This window comes from Bacillus rossius, chromosome 1 (genome assembly GCF_032445375.1).
Source record: "Bacillus rossius redtenbacheri isolate Brsri chromosome 1, Brsri_v3, whole genome shotgun sequence".
Classification (NCBI taxonomy): domain Eukaryota; kingdom Metazoa; phylum Arthropoda; class Insecta; order Phasmatodea; family Bacillidae; genus Bacillus; species Bacillus rossius.
Genome location: NC_086330.1, coordinates 39,873,038 through 39,891,202, shown reverse-complemented (window position 1 = coordinate 39,891,202; position 18,165 = coordinate 39,873,038). Strand labels below are relative to the sequence as shown.

The window sequence follows — 18,165 nt, the reverse complement described above, 5'->3', positions numbered from 1 at the left end:
TTTTCCTGAAGTTTTAGTTTAATTATTACGAAAATTCCAAGATGTTGGTCTTTATGTCGGATAGGATGATGGTAGTAGAGGATTTAAAGTCTCTTAAGAATGTTGAACATGGTTTATTGAAATTATTTTTTTTTCATAAAATTAAACATTATTGCATTGTTCGAGTATCGAACCAAGGACTGGAGCGGATCGAATCAATATGTAAGTTAATGAGTTAATTTTTTGATGAATTTTGAACTTTTTCCCGAATATCTAGCTACATTATTACACGATTTCAAGATGGCTGCCGAATTTCAAGATGGCGGGGGCTCCTCGGTAATAAATGATTACTGCACTCTAGCGGGTTAGAATAAGACGAGTACACACACAAGATGGAGTACTCCAGAAGGTGGTAGCTCCTGGTAGCATGTACTGAACATAAAATGATGGATCCATGATGGTCGTCAAGGTCAAAGTCAAATAACAAGGTCAAGGTCAAATTCCAAGGTCAAGGGCCAATTTCAAGGTCAAGGTCAAATTTCAAGGTCAAGGTCAAAGTTTAAGGTGAACAGTTGAGGACAAAGGTATGGTGACCTGATAATTATACAAACATGGTATCAGCACACTCTAGCGGACGAAAACAAGATGGTGGTCTCCAGCAGGTGATTTCAAGATGGCGGACATGATGTCATACCAGTTGATGATATATACCTTGGTATTGTTGGTGGTAGATCAGTCTAGGTAGCTTTCATGGAGGAAGGATAGATCGTTTACTCTCGCCGGGAATCGAACCAAGGACGTACATCGATATAATAAAACAGAATTCAAATACGTAAATTTTTTGATGAATTTTGGAATTTTTTTCATTAAAATCGGATAATAAATAAAGATTTTCAAGATGGCATCCAAATTTCAAGATGGCGGACATGATGTCATACTAGGTGAAGATATGCATACTTTGACATGAGTGGTAGGGGTAAGTCAGTCTGCCTGCAGCCACCATTGAGGAAGGAGCCTGTCGCCATTTTTATTTATTTTTGACCTCGTCGGGTTCGAACCGAGGACTCTGAGCTCCGTGTCTAAAAAGTACAATTTTTAAAAAAAAATATTAAAATTTTATTAATTTAATTTTTTGAAAAATTTTAAAAAAAAATTCATTAAAATCGGATAATAAATAAAAAAGTTAAAGATGGCGGACGTAACGGAAATCGCAACGGTGACGTCATAATCCAAAATGGCGGATCCAAGATGGCGGAAAGTTCGAGAAAACAAAATGATGTCATCCAAGATGTCGGATCCAAGATGGCGGATCCAAAATGGCCACCGGGGTCAAGGTCAAAGTCAAAGCTCCCCACAAGTGGCTCAGAGCGGCATGACCTTGGGGGAATTTTAGCCACTATGGGGACATTTCTAACTGCTGGAATTTTTGAGGACTAAAACGGGAAATTTTCCCTCGGATCGGGAATTTTTCCCTCGAAAACGGGAATTTTTTTCTTAAAACGGGAAATTTTGAGTCATTTTGAGTCAATTTTGAGGAATTTTGAGGAATTTTGAGTCAAAAATGGCCGCCGTGACGTCACAATCCAAGATGGCGGTCGGCTCCACGGGCTCCACAGCCAGAAGCCAGTGCCAGAAGCCCCTATTATATACTACTTTTAAATATCGCATCAATTTCAATTACATGTGAAAGTGTGGCTTTCGCAGGGAATAAAAACTTTGTGCCGACAGTCTGTACAGTTCGATGAAATGCAATGTGCAAATACGACATCGTACTCGCTAAAAATAGGTCGAATGGCTTGCTTTTATTAGTCTGACGTAACTATATTGATTTATTCTATACATGAACCACTATTTAGCAAAACCTATTTTCGTTGCCAAGCGAGATAGTAAAGCATTCGGGCTATCTTGAAAGGCTGTCAAATAGTAACGTCTTTGCGCATTTGATACTTTGATCATGTCAGAAATACGAGAATCCGAGACCTCCGCGCGAAGGTCGATGCAACTTGGTAACCAAGTAATTTATTTTTTCGCTCTTTATATACTGTTTGGCTAGGTTTCGAAATGCATTTGAGTATTTAGGTGTGGAGAGCCTTGAGAACAGTATGCATTTGGTTTTCAGTACACAAAGCGTGACTGGTATGACAGAAATTTGAAGTGATATGTCTCCTGTTTGACGAAAAATCGATCGGAGCCTTTAAGATAAATATAAAACTGTGTTCGCTTTTTTCGAGCACAATGAGCCCATACATACATTTGAATTCCTGGAATGTCATGTCAGTGTTAATGTGGTTGTCGTAGGCGTGGCGCAAGTTAATTTTGTCTATACGAAACAACACAATGACGTTTTCATTATTACGCATCAAATGTTTGAAGTATCTTGCAGTACGTCTGACACAGGTAAACTCTTCTTTTGTGTGTGTTCCCATGGAAAAATATTCATGAATCAGGCCTTGCTTCTCGCACACAACGTCGTCATATGCAAAGATGGAATCACTATGAGGGGCCAAATTTGCATTGTCAGTAAATGACAAATACTCCAGGCCTTCCAACGACCGTACAATTGTAGCCAAACTTTGGTACTTTGGCTGCTGCGGTGACTTGGAATAGAGATACAAGTTTTCGAACCGAAGACCGTTTGGTTCTTCCAAAAAACTCAGTAGAACGCATGCTTTGCAACAATTGGACGGCCATGCGACGTTGCATCGTATGGCAACAGATCCTTGTCACGATTTTCGTGCACTGGCTTCGTCGGAATGCGTAATGCGCACAGGCAAACAAACTTTCTGTTTGACGACTCTCATAGAAATAACGAAATTCTATAAAAAAGTTAATACTTTTAGCTCAGTTATTCGTAATAGCTCGATGACGTAAGAACAACAGACGCAACGGTACCGTTGTGACGTAATAAATGGCGGAAAGTTCTAGGGAACAAAATGTCATCCAAGATGGTGGCTGGAGTCAAAGTTACAGTCAAAGTTTAAGGCTATCTTAGATGGCCGCTCAGACGTCACAATCCCGTGTGGCTTAAATCGACCCCGCTCCGGCACCAGTTTCCGGAAGAACTATTGTATACTTTTATATACTATTTGTAACGATCACCCACTTTTACGTGATAAAAATTCCAAGGCTCTTAAATAATAATTAATCGCTCGACAAGTCAATATAAAAATAATTAAACTAGACGATCTGTTCTGATTAATATTACCCGTATAACTAACTGGCATGTAAGGGTGAGTTTAATTAGAGTTTCTTTAAATGTATGTAGGTTTAAATGCTTAATTCTTGAGGATCAATAATGTGTGGAAACATTTCTTGCTTTATGTGGAAATTTTTTTTTAGCATTTATATAAATTATTTTTATTTTTATGACTATGCGCAGAACTATGTTCTTTAAAGTGTTATCAGAATAATTTAGTATAGGCCTTACTTTTTTCTTGTTGAGGGGGGGGGGGAGTGGAGGGTGTTAATGACTTGAGAAAATTAATATTTCTCCGCGATTTCTCTAAAAGATGGGGTTTAGAATGTTTTGAATGAAGCCAGTAGCGTTTTTTTTTAATACGGTAAGAGCTGCCTGAATTTAGTCTGAGACTTCAACATTTATATCTAAGTTAAATATTGGAGTCCAACCGAATTTTCAGATATTTCCAAGTGAAAAAATTAATGAATTTAAGAAAAATTTAAATAATTTTTTGTACAAATAATATTAAATTATAAGTTGTGGACATCTAAATCCTAGTATGTAGTGTGAAAGCGCAAATAAATATTCTTTAAAAAAAGTATAGCCTAATTGTAATCACAGAATATTGTTTTGAACTTCATGAATTTATAATTTAATGAATATCTTTTTCACAGCAATATTTTATTAAGATCGAATTTACATGAAAAATAGTACTGATTAAATATCATTTTTAATGAAAGTAATTTATTTTTACGTATATTCTTTTTTTTATAAAAATACAATTTTTATTGAACACGCAATATTATATTGCGTTCCTTTGATACCTTAAATGGTATCCGAGATCACTGAATTTATTCGGAAAGTTTTAGTAAATAAAAGTTCTTTATATATTTTAACTACTCATGCAAAATTGCCTTCAAAATTATAGATTTTTATGTTTCTAACATCTAATAAAGTGCGATGTAATAGACGGTTTACACTTCTAAATAACATGAAAATAATAAAAAAAATATACATTATTTTAAAAATTTCGTCATTTTCAAATACCGCTGTGAAAAATTCCGTTTGTTAACAAATAGAATAACTTAGGCGAATAACAGTGAAAAACAAATTCATTAACTTTTACGGTGGTTTATGAAGAAAAAATAAATATATAGATTTATTTCAAATCCACATGAAGGGGGAAGAAGGTAAAACATCATTCAGATGCAAGGATATCAGATTTTAATTTCAACGTGCACCAGTTTAGTTAATGTGAACGCTTAGCTCGTTAATGAAACGTACGTTTGTTACTATCCAAATTGCATATGAGCAGGAAAAAATTAATATAGAAATATTTTTAATTATTAAGTTTTTAGAATTTTTTTTAGAAAGGAGAAAGGTTTCGCGTGATCATTACAAAACGGAAACCTTGTTTTTAATGAAAGGTTGGTAGTCATGTTCTGTGTACCATGTCACAGATATTAATAATGTTTTATTACAAGCGGGCCGGGCACCAACTTTTCAGAATTATTTTTTAGACAGCACGCACCGAAAAAAAAAAAATTCTAAGGAGAGAAATGAAACACACACGCAATGCAAAGTAACGAATAGAAACAAATATAAAACATCGGTTTTTATTACATTCACCTCGAGGCTCATGCGAAACCAATTCAATAAAGTTTCATAACAGATAGAAGGCAAATTGTTTTTCCCAGAATGCAGGGGGGAAAAAAATAAAAATCCGACCAGAATATATCTAGAAATTTTTAACACTCGATTCGTCTTGAAGGTTGGCTGTGGGTCGCAAAGTCGAATTCTGGCACTTCTGTCTGGGGCAAATGTGCAGAATATTGAACCCATATTAGGCTGGCGTTTCAGATGCCTTCCGTTTCCTGGGAACATTAATTGTTCCAAACAAGTTCCATCATCAATTCCAAACTGCGCGTTAAGCCCATTCAATGAATCTGTTGGTTTGTGAAGCGTGTTTTATCTGTGGTGGCTCAAAATGGGGAAACTTCGCTACCTGTATAGAGTAGCTCAGGAATAAATGTTTTATTTTTATGGACGGAGAAAGGTCATTTTATGAACGTTTTTTGTTCTAGGTAAGTTAAATTTTTCATATATATATATATATATATATATATATATGAGGGATTTTTTAAACCTCCGAAAGGCTAAAAAAATCATATTTACATAACATAATAATTTTATTACTAAAAGTTCAGCTTGGATCTTACTTGTTTTCTGCATAATCGTCAACTGTCTGAAGCATTTGTTTGTCATATCGAAAATCAAGCTTCTCGATGTCTTCTGCTGTGAGGCGGATGAAATAGTCACGCGGTGCACTGGCTCCCGCGTCAAGACTTACCGCCAGAGATGCGAACTGTGCGACACAATGCGCCGCGTTGATAGTCCACCCGCCTCACAGCGCTGTCGTGAGGGAGAGGGGTATCCAAGCGCTGGCCCTGTATCTCCATTCACTGGCGGCTAACTTCTTCCAAGAAGATATCAACGAATGCCTCAATCGTTTTGGCTATTTTGTAGAAGAAATTAAGACCCTGCTGAACTATTAGTAATAAAATTATTATATGATGTAATTTTGTCTTCTTTTAGCCTATCGGAAGTTGAAAAAACAGCCCTCGTTTATATATGTGTGTATGTGTGTACGTATGTGTATGTTGTGTGTGTTTGGATATCCTTGTAGTTTTAAAAATTTATTGCCACTTTTTTTAATTGGAATGACATATTTACATCTCACATAAATCTGTAAACAATTACACATAGTAATTGTATATTTTATTGAAATAGTATAAATAAAAGTCACTATCCACGCCTGTCTGTCTGTTCGCTTACTTCTTCTAAACTACATACACAATGGATTTTCATATGGTTTTCGTCATCATTTAGAGAATTTTTTCCAAAATATTTATGTTTTGATACATTCATACAGAATTTAAAAATAGTAAATAAATACTGATGTTTTGCAATCAAGTCTTAAAATGATCCTTTTAGGTCGCTTTCATGGTTTGTGCTGACTCACACATTACTGATACATTAAACAACTGTACATGCTACAGAATTGTATGTCTTACAAAGACCTTCTGAAAACTTCGCTATAGCATTTGTCTATCATCTGAGCATGACTCACAGTAAACATTTCAATCTTTCATAATGAGTTATTTGCGTTGATTTTTTCACCGATATAGTATATATAATTCCTTATCCAATGAAATATGTCAGTTACATTTGGCATTTATTTAAAATCAAATGTGACCTTTATACCACGAGGACAAATATTTCAACATTGTTTACATAGAAATTCTTTAGTTATGGGCAGTGCGTGTAAGTATGTGTATAATTTTTTAACTTACGAGCAATTGACACTTATAATTACTTACTTATTAAATACAAATGAGGCCACATTAGTAGAATGCATCCGTGCGAAGCCGGGGAGGGTCACTTTAAGACAATAAGTGGATATATATTTATTTTATTTTATTTTCTGGTGCCAGACAAAGATCCATAAACATGTATATAATAAAGACTTAGTCGTTTCTTCAGTGGGATGTTACCGCATTTAATCTTGCCTCCCATTATTGCATGGTTCAATCGTATATATATTTTTTTAATTGGTTCGTATTTGCCTCGAAAGCCTTGGGGGAATATTGAACAAACCGTAATGAAATATCAAGGGTCATTCAAGTGTACAAAAGCTTCAAAACTATAGACCATCCCTTGGTAATAATGAAAATTAAGCATGTCTCTATCTATAGTGCTACTCTAAACATAGTACATTAAATATGAGGTACGATTGTCCACTAGCAAAGAGACTTGGGAACAGCTGCGCATAAATAAATGAAAAGCACCTCAACGGGGGTGGGACAGAAGCATCCATTTCTTCCTTGCAACTTACGTTTTGGTCCATAGTGTCCACGCTCCAGTGAAACAATTTTTTTTTGTGGATACAAGGATAGAAATCGTTTCAAATTAGGCAGAGTATTTCACTTTACTCTACTTAAGAATCGTGTCATGTCCGTTAGTTTGTCTAAATAATTATTCAAAAATGTCTAATTTGTTTTTAGACGCGTCGAAGGCAAAGAATTCAACGGTTGACATCAGTCACCATCTTCAGGCTGGTAGTTATAGTGGGTAGCTGCTAACCTGAAGATGACGACTGAAATATTGACCGAAACGTCGGTGAAATCCTCGCCTTCGTCACTGCTACAACCTAGAAGCAAAGCAATTCCAAACAATGGTCGCGAAAGCATGCGATTTTTTTTTTAAGTTGTGACGTAGTAAATGTATTAGAAATATTTGTGTGAATGGGTAACTAGATTTAAAAATAAATTTCACAAAACACTGATTTCACTGGCTAAATGTTAAGTATAAAACTCAAATAAGTAAAACATTTTTATATAAATAGCGAATAGCTTAGTTAGGTCATAAATTCACAAAGTTAATAATAAAAAATAAAACTAGAAAAATTAATTATTTTGAATCCATTTGGAATTTATAGTACGTATTATAAGATTTTATGTCTTAAACAAAAATGTTATCTCCTACTTTATCTATATTTTATAAGCCTTATACGCTATTAAATTATTTCCTCTGAAGCGTTAGCAAATTAAGACTGTTAATTGATCGTCATCAATATTGATATTACGAAGACAGCCCAAGGACTTATTTGGCAGATATATTATAGTCCTGTACCCACCAGGGAAGGTTTGGTTGCACAGTTATCAAAGGGCGTGCGTCAAATAAGATCAGAGTGATACTATGAAATGTTAAGTATCATCTGAAAATACTGTGGCCTTAAAATTGCATAAAAAAGTTTTGAAATTATTGATATCTAGTCCTGTGTGTGTGACAGAAAATTTTATTGCATAATCAAAAATATAATTTAAATTTAATAATTGAAGTGCCTATAAAATATTAAACTTAGTTTTGAAGACTGTAATGAATAATCCCAAAAATGTGGGGTTAACATTAGCTGAATTGCACCATATTATAGTTAATTGGTTTTCATGTAAAATAATTGTTTGTCAATTATAATGAAAATTTTCACATTGTGTAAGAATTTTTCCTTGCAATTTAAGTTTGTTAATTATGCGAATGTATTTTTTTTATGTTGTGGTGACTGGTAGTATCCCGTATTAAATTTCTTATGTAATACCCCAAGTGTCTTAAAGAATAATTAAATAAGAAGGTAAAAAGATTTGGTAACTCTGAATACTGGGGCCCTCAATTAAATAACTATCCGTCAACATCAAAGGCGACACTAGGAGTAAACAAAGAAAATTTATAGACTCCCTACGAACATTTGGGAGAAAAAGGATCGTTATTATAGATTAACTAAATAAAAACAACAGTTACGTCTATAGACTTCCTTAATTAGTAATCATTGTTCTTTCTTTTTTTATAGATTAAATTTTTGTTTGTAACATCTGTTTTTCATGGATAAGTGATCTTACTTAATTTGCTCACAATTACACTTATGATATTATATTCTTTGAACTTATTTGCGATTGAGCTGGCCCTGAATGTTTAACCAAAATAACAATATTTAAATAAATGAATTAAATTAACATCGCTAACTTTACAGGTTGTACATAAAGTCCTTTCAAAACATTATATAAATTTCCTCTCCTCGAACTGCTTGAACTGTCCGCTATCTTAACTGGGTTACACTATTTTTGAGTTCGTAAAGAAAATGATAGAATGATGCGGGTATCACCCGGGGCTGTAGGTAGACGGTTATCGAGGTAGTAGGCCTAAAGATGGTGGATTCTGCTCAGGAACCGACTCCAGAGGTTCTGGCAGAGGATTTTGGTTGCCCCAAACTTGGAACCCTGTCTGAAACAGAAGTCCAAATTCCAAAGAATCAGACCGGTTTCCAGGCAGTATACTTAAATGGCGCATAAGGCCAATAAAGGGAAATGAAAGGGGGGGATGACGTTCAGACTTACCAAAACAGGGTATTGGTCCTGGCGCTCAGGAGAGGGCGTCTCGACTCGGAAAACCCGAACCACGATGCGCGGTAGGCACGGAAGTCATCATGAGTTAAAAATATATATATAATTTAAAAAACCAAGGTTCTCTACTTTTAACTAAACTACTGACTGGTTAATCTTAATTTTAGATAGGGACTTCATACCTCTAGTCTGAGAAGACTATATAATTCGAGATGCGATGCCGATGATTCGCCGAAGATCGCAGTTACAGAAGGTACCAGTCAGTCAGGAGGCGCGCACCGAAGTCCCTTCAGAGCGGGATATCGTCAGTATATAATAAGCGCGGGATCTCTAGAGAATGTGAGGGGGGTAGGCTCTGAGCCGAAAATTACCGAGCCCACCCGAAGGTGTCCGGCATAAAAATATGAGATCTTACTGGAGCGACTGCGCGACTCAGGTGTTATCTTTTGGTGGCGAGAAGAAGTACTAATAAATCGACTTGTGGCCGACAAGTGTATCCATGCTAGGAGTATATGGAGTAACCAGTGCTGCCACCTAGCGGCCCGAGACATAAGGGGGAGAAAGGTTGTCATTACCTCCGCGCGAAAGCGCTGGTGTCGGCGCTGCCGATGCCCACAAGTGGCGTTAGTGACCACAGCCGTCGCTAGATGTCGGTAAAGTCCAGAATCGTATCTGCGGCTGTCAAGCCTGAGATGGCCTTGAATTCGGTTACTGTCCCCGGGAGTTCACAAGTGGTCATCGCTCCTGGCTTCAATTCTGAGAAGAAAGGGTGGCGGAGCAAGGGGGGGATGGCTTCAAAAACGCATGGTCTGTGGGACGCAAGGCCCACGGGATCCTCCTGCCGTGTCTTGCTGCTTGCTAGTGAACCTTATGCCGATTTGTGACAGAGTTAGCAGGGCTCAGCACTGCTCCACAAGCTGCTGTAGGCAAAAGTAGTCATGCGGAGAAATTAAGTTACCGTCCTCCGACGTGCCTATAGGCGGGAGAAATATTAGCCAGACTGCTAACCTAGCATTAGGCTGGGAAAAAAAATCAGCTCGCCCTTGAGAACAGAGGCCTGGCCGTAAAGATGTAAGAGGAGTAAAAAAAAATTTATTTACAAAAATATTTATGATAACAAAATTTTAAATAAAACGTGCCTTAATCTCTAATTTACGGCACACTTAAAAAAATATACTTTTACATATATTTTATAGTCTCCGAAAATCTACTTACTTATGTGTTTTTTTTTCTGTTGTAACGAAAAGAAATTTTCAACAGAAAACTTCAAAAGAAAGTTATAATCACTATTAAATCCGAAAGGGTGCCTCCTAGTCATTTTATCTTCCTCTTAAAAGCAAAACAAATACATAATAATATATCATAGTAATAATTTATTATAATTAATATCAAGTGGTCGTGATTGTCGAGAACGTTAAGTAAAAAATTGTACTTAGAATGTTTTTTCTCTACTTTCCGTGGTATTGTTCGCAGTGAAATCCTCATTCAGGAAAATAATAAAAATTTATTTGTAAAAATTTATAAATAACTCATAAATAATATTTTATAGAAACTATGATATAACTTATTACATGCTAAGTTAAACCATACAATCATGGCGATCACATTTCTAATAATTACATTTCATTTACATTTTATTTTCATAAACTATCACGTATTCTTAATAAATTATAGTTATGAAATTAAAAAAAAAAAAAAAACAATTTTTTGTATAGGAATATTTTTTATGAGAAATATTTACATATATAGTTCCCACAGATTGTAAATTTCCCACGTGCTATTTTACCAAGGGTTATTTCGTACTGGAGACGATCTAGGAGGAGTCCCAGCTGCAGATAGCCATGCTTGTTTGCCTTGGGCGTCTCTCATCACAGCATGCAGGGGCGTGACCCACGGGCCGCTTCTGTGACGTCACCATGGGCGATTACCCGTAAGAGTAAGTGCGCGTGTGACCCGCGGAGTGAAGGAGAGAAGGGGGGCCAGCGATTAACATTGAAATCATCCCCCCCCCCCTTCCATTTCCACACATACGACCACCCCCCACCCCTCCCTTCTAGATCCCATGCCATCAACGCGGCGCTGGAGGGTGTGAGCTACGAGGTGGTTCCAGAGTGTGATTAATGACCTCGTGTGGGCCCAGCGGGCTTGCCACGAGGCCCGGCTGCGAAGCTACCGCTGTTCGCGGCGACAGATGACAACGTTTACGAATTTTTTTTTCTAAACGCCTCCTCTCATTTTTTTTCCCCTCACCCGCATTTCACATTCCCCCTATTTTTGTTTTACTCTTTATCGCGTCTGCCTCGCACATGGACGCACTGGCTTTATTTATAACTCGTCACCTCTGCGCGCCGCTAGGGAACATCGTAGACTGCCTGCCGTGAATCATTTCCCAGTGCCTGCGTTTGGTTTGTATAGAGATTGGAGAAAATTCGCGATTTAGATGACGTCTGGGGTGGACTCCACAAACCTCTACAAACTCGGACAAATACTATATAACTGCTCTTTGGTTACTGACTTGTGAGACCTGTGAGGGTTTTTCAATCGCCCAGAGTCACCCCAACTGAATTGTGGCCCATTCAAATAAGCATAATGAAGGTAAACATGATTTAATCCTAGGCTATCTTGAAATGAATCCACGCATTCTTCCGGTCTCGAAAGTTTTTCAGTTGGTAAATTATGATAATTACTTCCTACAAACAAATAAATTAATATTTGTTACTTATTGTTACCTTTTCAGATGGATTTACTTTAATCCAAAAATAACAATTAACCCTAAAATCATCAACTATTGTGTAATTTGTATTTTTTTGTTAAAAGTTACTCTAAATAGGGTAACTGTTGACTTGATGTAAGTTTTTGGACATACGCCATTGCTAAGAACTTACATCAAGTCATGCACTCCCATTGCACAAATCTTTTAAAGATAACAGGGTAACTGTTAATTCGTAAACTATAAAATTCAAAATAAAATAATTAAAATAACATGTTAACAAATACAATAAATTGTTTTAAAACAGAACTAAAATCTTAGTTTCTTGTTACATTGGAGAACCACTGAAAATTATACATGAGATATTGTAAGACAGGAGTAAAAACTTTTAAAACTCTGAAAAATTCTGCAAAGTCATATAAGATGAAATTGGTTTATCTTGTACTATGCATACACATATGTATGGTGGTTATTGATTTTCAGGTTATATAAATTAAAATGTCTTGATTTCGAGGCGATGTCTTTGTGTCGTTTTTATTTTTACCAGCCAAATAATTCATATTTAACCTTGCTTAAGTTAAAAATGATACGTTAATAATGATCCTCCTGTTTAGGAGTTGATTATAAAAAAAATTGCGGTCCAAATGCTAAAGAGAAAAAAATGACTTCAAATAAACCAGCGAAAATTTTGCAGTCACAGATTTTACGTTTTGGCAGAAGCGTCAGACAAAACAATGCGTGGGAAAATATTTTATTTGATATAAATAAATGTTTGTATTTTACATTTACGAACACACTTCAAGATAAATTAATTGCCTCGGTTTGCGATGCTTTTTACATTCCACAAAGTTTGAGTCAAAGAGAAAAGGCCTACTAATTACACTCAATTATTTTCTATTAACAAATATATCTTTGATTTCTTCAGTTGACAACGATGTTCGAGCATGACTTGTTCCACCAGCCTTCTTTGTAATTATCAGAGCATAAGTCGAGATGTCTGAGGAGAGAAAGAACAAACAGGCTCGATTTGTGCTCGATGAAACAATGTTGAATGGGAAAGTGAAGAGGGAATGAAGGAGGTGGAAGAATGTGATTCGCGGGGTGAGGAGAACTGCCCTGGGATTGGCTACCGGCCAGAACTCGCCTGATAAATGAGGGTAGCTTGGCATTTTGTTAGCGCGGTAATGAACGTAAGAAGGTTTAACTGGAGTTTTACCGATCGGAACCTTAATTTAATTATCGGTTTCACTTTATTTACAGGTAAAATATTAATTTAATGAAATTAATTTAATTTTTAAAGTATAAAATTATAAATAAAATGATTTTTATTCAACCAATAATAATCAACTAAATAATTTCAAAAAATATTTTAACGTGGTTTGAAACGTGTCAGTGTCTCTTATACTTTAGTTTTGATTTACTTGCAATAAAATAATGTCATGGGAAGAATGTTTATTAATTACATGGACAATAAATTAATAAGAAATGTTTGGAAAAGGATTAAAAATATTATTCTCAACATTTTTTTTTCGTATATGCTGAATCAAAATTTGTTTTACAAATACTTGTAGAATTTTTCGTTTGTATATTATATCCTTTTATTTTGTCTTCACGTTTCGTCAAATAGGTACCAAGTAACTGGAGACGGAAAAAAAGATTATGCTATTTGAAGTTAAGATAGGATAATGTTTGTGAAAAAATACCATATGAGCGTTAACCTAAAATATTCTGGAAATCATTTTAAAAAAAGATATTAAATTTTTTTGGACTGAGATCCAATCCCCAGGCACCAATATAGGCCTAATTCAATTCCAAATTTTAACTTTTGTCCTAACTGGACCATCTATAATTTAACCAGTTTTTACTTTTCAGCAATCTTTAGCTTCAGGAAGCAAATGAAAATTATTAACTATATCTTCACAGAATAAAATTTTCTTTAATTTTACCAAATATTTCTTTGGACACCAGTTCCCACGAAATAGTGTGTAATACAACAGTAATATATATTGTAAATTAAAACAACAAATGACTGAGGTTATTTTATGCTTGCAAAAAATACGTTTTTAGAGATTAGTTTAGTACTGAATATTTCTTACTAAAATTGGCGCATAATTTTATATTTATTTGATGGTTAATTCAAACAATTTTTTTCTAAACCATGGATAAGATAATCGAATATTTAATATTTTGAATATGTTGTTTTATTTTGCTTATAAATGTGCGCAGTTAGTACTGTAAAACTATTTTTAATAATTAGAGGTACCAGGACAACGCAAAGCATAAATGCCCGGGTAATTATCCGAAACCAGTAAGTTGTGGCAGTGTGGCATTGTTTCCAGATTATGTATTGTGTTGTCTCCACACTTATACTTATTATGTTTGCGTACTTCTTTGTTGTTTCCTCGCTTGCAGCTCCACCAATGTGAAATGGCGTGTCCTGTGCGTAAAGAGTTTTGTGTTCTGCATTTTACTAGTAGTGGATCTGTAATTTCAGTTTAATGTGCGATTCTTTTTAAGTTTGACGGCCGAATTCCCTGACCGTGGGATTCCTCATAATTTGAGACGGCAGAGCTCTTTTTCGCCGGCTTCCACTTTCACGTTACATAACGGCGTGCGAATTTTTTATCCCATTTGTGATTTTATGAAAGATCTTGTCTACGTTCCGCCGCTACATAGTGATTTGCCAGAGTTGAGACACAGAACTGAAGAGGCTATTGCTTCCTTTATCTCGTAATACTATGTATTAACCAAATTGTGGTAAGATTTGGACTTAAGGTTGAATGTGTGCCGTATAGCTAAAGGTGGTCATACTGATCACTTGCCAGAAAAACGAGGTTAAATTACCTTCAGTTTGATGTATGATTTGTTATTAATAGGTAGTTTAAATCCAAATGTTATACCATTGAAACTGGGACATCCATTTATGGACAACCTTTATTTCCTGGGTCCAAAACTGAGTGTTGTTTTGTACATTGTCTCTTATTCAGCGGAAGTATATGATGAACCACTTAGGATTCACATCGCCCCAGTCCGCGGCAATGCCAGCCTCCAGAGTCACTGAGATACGTCAGCTCGTGCTGCGATTGTTGCAGGCTGAGTGGTTGGAGTCCGAGGTTGCTGGCCAATGCGCGCCGTGCCCGCCCGGGCCGTGGCCAACCACAGGCGCGCTCCTCCGCGTGACGTCACCGCGGCCGCGACCAATGCGGGAGCGGGACTTGCACAGCGCGCTCCGCCCGCAAAACTCGATTTGTCGAGGGGGAGGGAACCTAGTGGCATGACAATATTTTCGCACACTATGAGATTCATATGATGTACTAATCTAAAAGTGTTAGATGTAATGTTTCAGTGAGTCTTGTGAGGGGGATAAAAAGAGGAATTAAAGTTAAGCAAATAATATCAGGTTGTGCTTTTATAGTTTTAACTATGTTACTAGTCTCACAAATTATGTTAAAGTCATTTAAATGGTTATATGAATATAGATAGTAAGGAAAGTTTAACATCAGTCAAAAAATACCATTACTTATTTTTTAAAAGGCGTATGATTCTCTAATAAAATGTTATGTATTTAAAAAAATTACAACTGGTAACGCAAATTAGGCAATATATATTTTTAAGGAAAATTTTAATTAATTATAAAATTATGTTTTTAAATAAAAAATTAATAATTTAGTTTTATCTAACAAATTTTTGAACGATGTTCCATAGAAATGCATATGGTGTTATTTTCTTCATCTTCTTTCAAAAATGTTTATTATCTCCCACATAAGCTTACAGTGTTAGGAATCAAGATGTCATTTGTAGTTCTCTCAAGTAATGGTATAAACCAAAGAAAAACTTTCCTTCTTACCAAATACTTGTAATATAATTATTTTTATGTAGTAACGATTGTTGCTTCAATGTAAATTTCTGTGAAATAAAACACTGTATAATTTGTTCAAAAGATGAATATATGGAATGAATTAAGACGTTTAATGTGTGTGATTATAGAATGAGAAAGTTAACAATACTTTATCGTGTATCATTGTAACTTAATTTATTTATATCAAGGCTTCTACAAGAAAAATGAATTAAGCAAATAAGAATGTTGAAAAAATATTAATTATATGCCTGTGAACTGAAGCGAATCTTGTGGGTACATTTTGTAATTTTTCTGTGTAGAAAATATTAAATCTGTTGAACAAATTATAATATAATTGATTTTTAACAGAGTTGTAAAATTAAATACTAAAAGAAATTCGTCTTAAAAAAATTAAAAAAATAGTTGAATTTAAATAGTTAATTTTTTTTTTGTGTTAAGTATAATTCTTTTGCGATGAACAAACTAATTTGTAATTTTTTAAAAGTTTTAAATATTTCAGTAGTCAGTTATAATACTTTGTAGTCCAGTAAATGCTTAAAGAAACGGGGCACAAAATCAATTTAAATTTTTTACAATATTATTTACAAAAATATAATATTTTTACAGTACATAGTTATAAGTTAGTCTTGAGTAGTAATCCCTATGTAATTGCTGAAAATATACATACATAAATATATCGAATAAAGATGTGCCTACAAGCTTCGCACGGACAATGTTCTTTTAAATATGAATTTTATTGCATGTCAATGAGTTTACTAATCTTAACAAACTGTGTATTTTTAAGACTTGTATATACAACTGTCCGTTGATTAAAGCTTGCAGTAATATTAAGAATATGATGTCAACTTTAAAAGAGTGTAATAATTATTTTCAGTTTATGTAAAATATATTTATTGTATTTTATTTATATTTGCTATAGTTACCAAAGATTTGAAAAGCAATGTTCATAGATATATTAAAATTAAAATTGCAGGTATTTTTAGCCAAAATAATTTTATTCTAGTCGAACTTGATGACAATATAATAACATTAAAAACCTCTGAAACCAATTTTAGTAGAAATTACGCAAAAGTGCTTGTTAAATAAAATTTCAAGCATATATTAAAACTTTTACAGTAAAATTTGTTGCAAAAAGCCACATGTTTACTTTAAAGCCCGCGAACACAAAATATGATTATTAAAGTATTTCGAGTATTTTTCAAAGCATTTTTAACAAACAATCTCGTTTTTTTAATACTTATTAAGGATCTCTTATTAAGGATGTTTACATTTCTAAAGGTAATTATAAATAAAAGTTAAAATATCTATTATACTATTTGTTACAATGATCGTCTTTGTAGGAAAAAGGGCAGCTAAATGTAAACATTAATGTGAACAAGAATTTCTTATACACTCTTAAATGATGTAACTAATAGAATCTAATGAGATAGCTGTGATATTGTTAATGTTTCATGCAAGCTCCAGCCTGACAATTTTTTTAAAATTATTTAGTTTGTATTTGCTTATAAATTTTATTTCACTTTATATGTAAAAGTTTTTTATTTTACTAAAACTGTTTTTTTATAATTTAGGAGTAAAATTTTTGGGAAAACATGTGTGATACTTTCATGTGTTTCTTTGTCAAAAAAGGTTTCAGTTGTTAAGCGTGTATTCTCAGATCGTATAAATTCTTCCAAAGATTACTATATTGCCTATTGTAAACATAAAGATAAGAAAAATGATGGAATGTAACACTTTAAAAATGTGAATAAAAGATGATTTTCAAAGTTGCTTGTTTAGAACTTTTTCTTAGATTTATCTTTGCAACATGTTCATGACAGTAGGTAACGAGTGTTACATAAGATTAAAAATCTCACAGGTAAGACAGGTATTTTTTTTAGTTCAAAAATAAATTAAGTTCACGGTTATATATTAAAAACCAAACAATATTTTTCTGTCAGAATACTATAGGAGATAATACTTAGGTACTTCAGCGCTATGATATGTTTTTAATATTTCTGTAACTTATTTAATGTTTTAAGAAGATAAACAATGAGGACGGAGAAAATAGTCCTTAGAAGTTATTTGGGCTCTTAGGTGGTTAAATGCTATGCAACAATAATTACCCTCTTCTAATACTACTTGCTGGAAAAAACACTTTGTTAGTTATTAGAATGCAAATCCACATTCAGGCATTTTCACAACTTTGTAATTACATTTTTTTTCTGGAATTATTGAAAATTATTGGGCTTTACATATTAATGGAAACTTTAAATGTTCTTTAGTGTGCAGTTTGAAGCCACAATACAATTCAGCTCATCATATTTGCTATTCTAGAAACTACAGTAGACTTATTTTGAATTTTCAACGAAGAACGAACCTGAATTAAACTAATGGTTCTTCATAATTTAAGTTAGCTGAATATCAATAGGCACTACGCCAGATTGAATAAAACTTACAAGTTCTGTGTCCCCTTACACATAAGTTAAGAATGCACGAGAGAGAA

At 34.3% G+C, this 18,165-nt stretch overlaps 1 protein-coding gene across 2 annotated transcripts in view; it reads left to right on the top strand.

Moving 5' to 3' along the window:
• The window catches only part of LOC134535038 (uncharacterized), a 373,285-nt gene extending 355,842 nt beyond the window's left edge, over positions 1 to 17,443 (top strand). For both annotated transcript variants that reach the window (XM_063373884.1, XM_063373875.1), the window contains one exon: positions 14,914 to 17,443. The gene's annotated coding sequence lies outside the window, so the exon portion shown is untranslated. The remainder of the gene's footprint in view (positions 1 to 14,913) is intronic.
• The last annotated feature ends 722 nt before the right edge of the window (positions 17,444 to 18,165 follow it).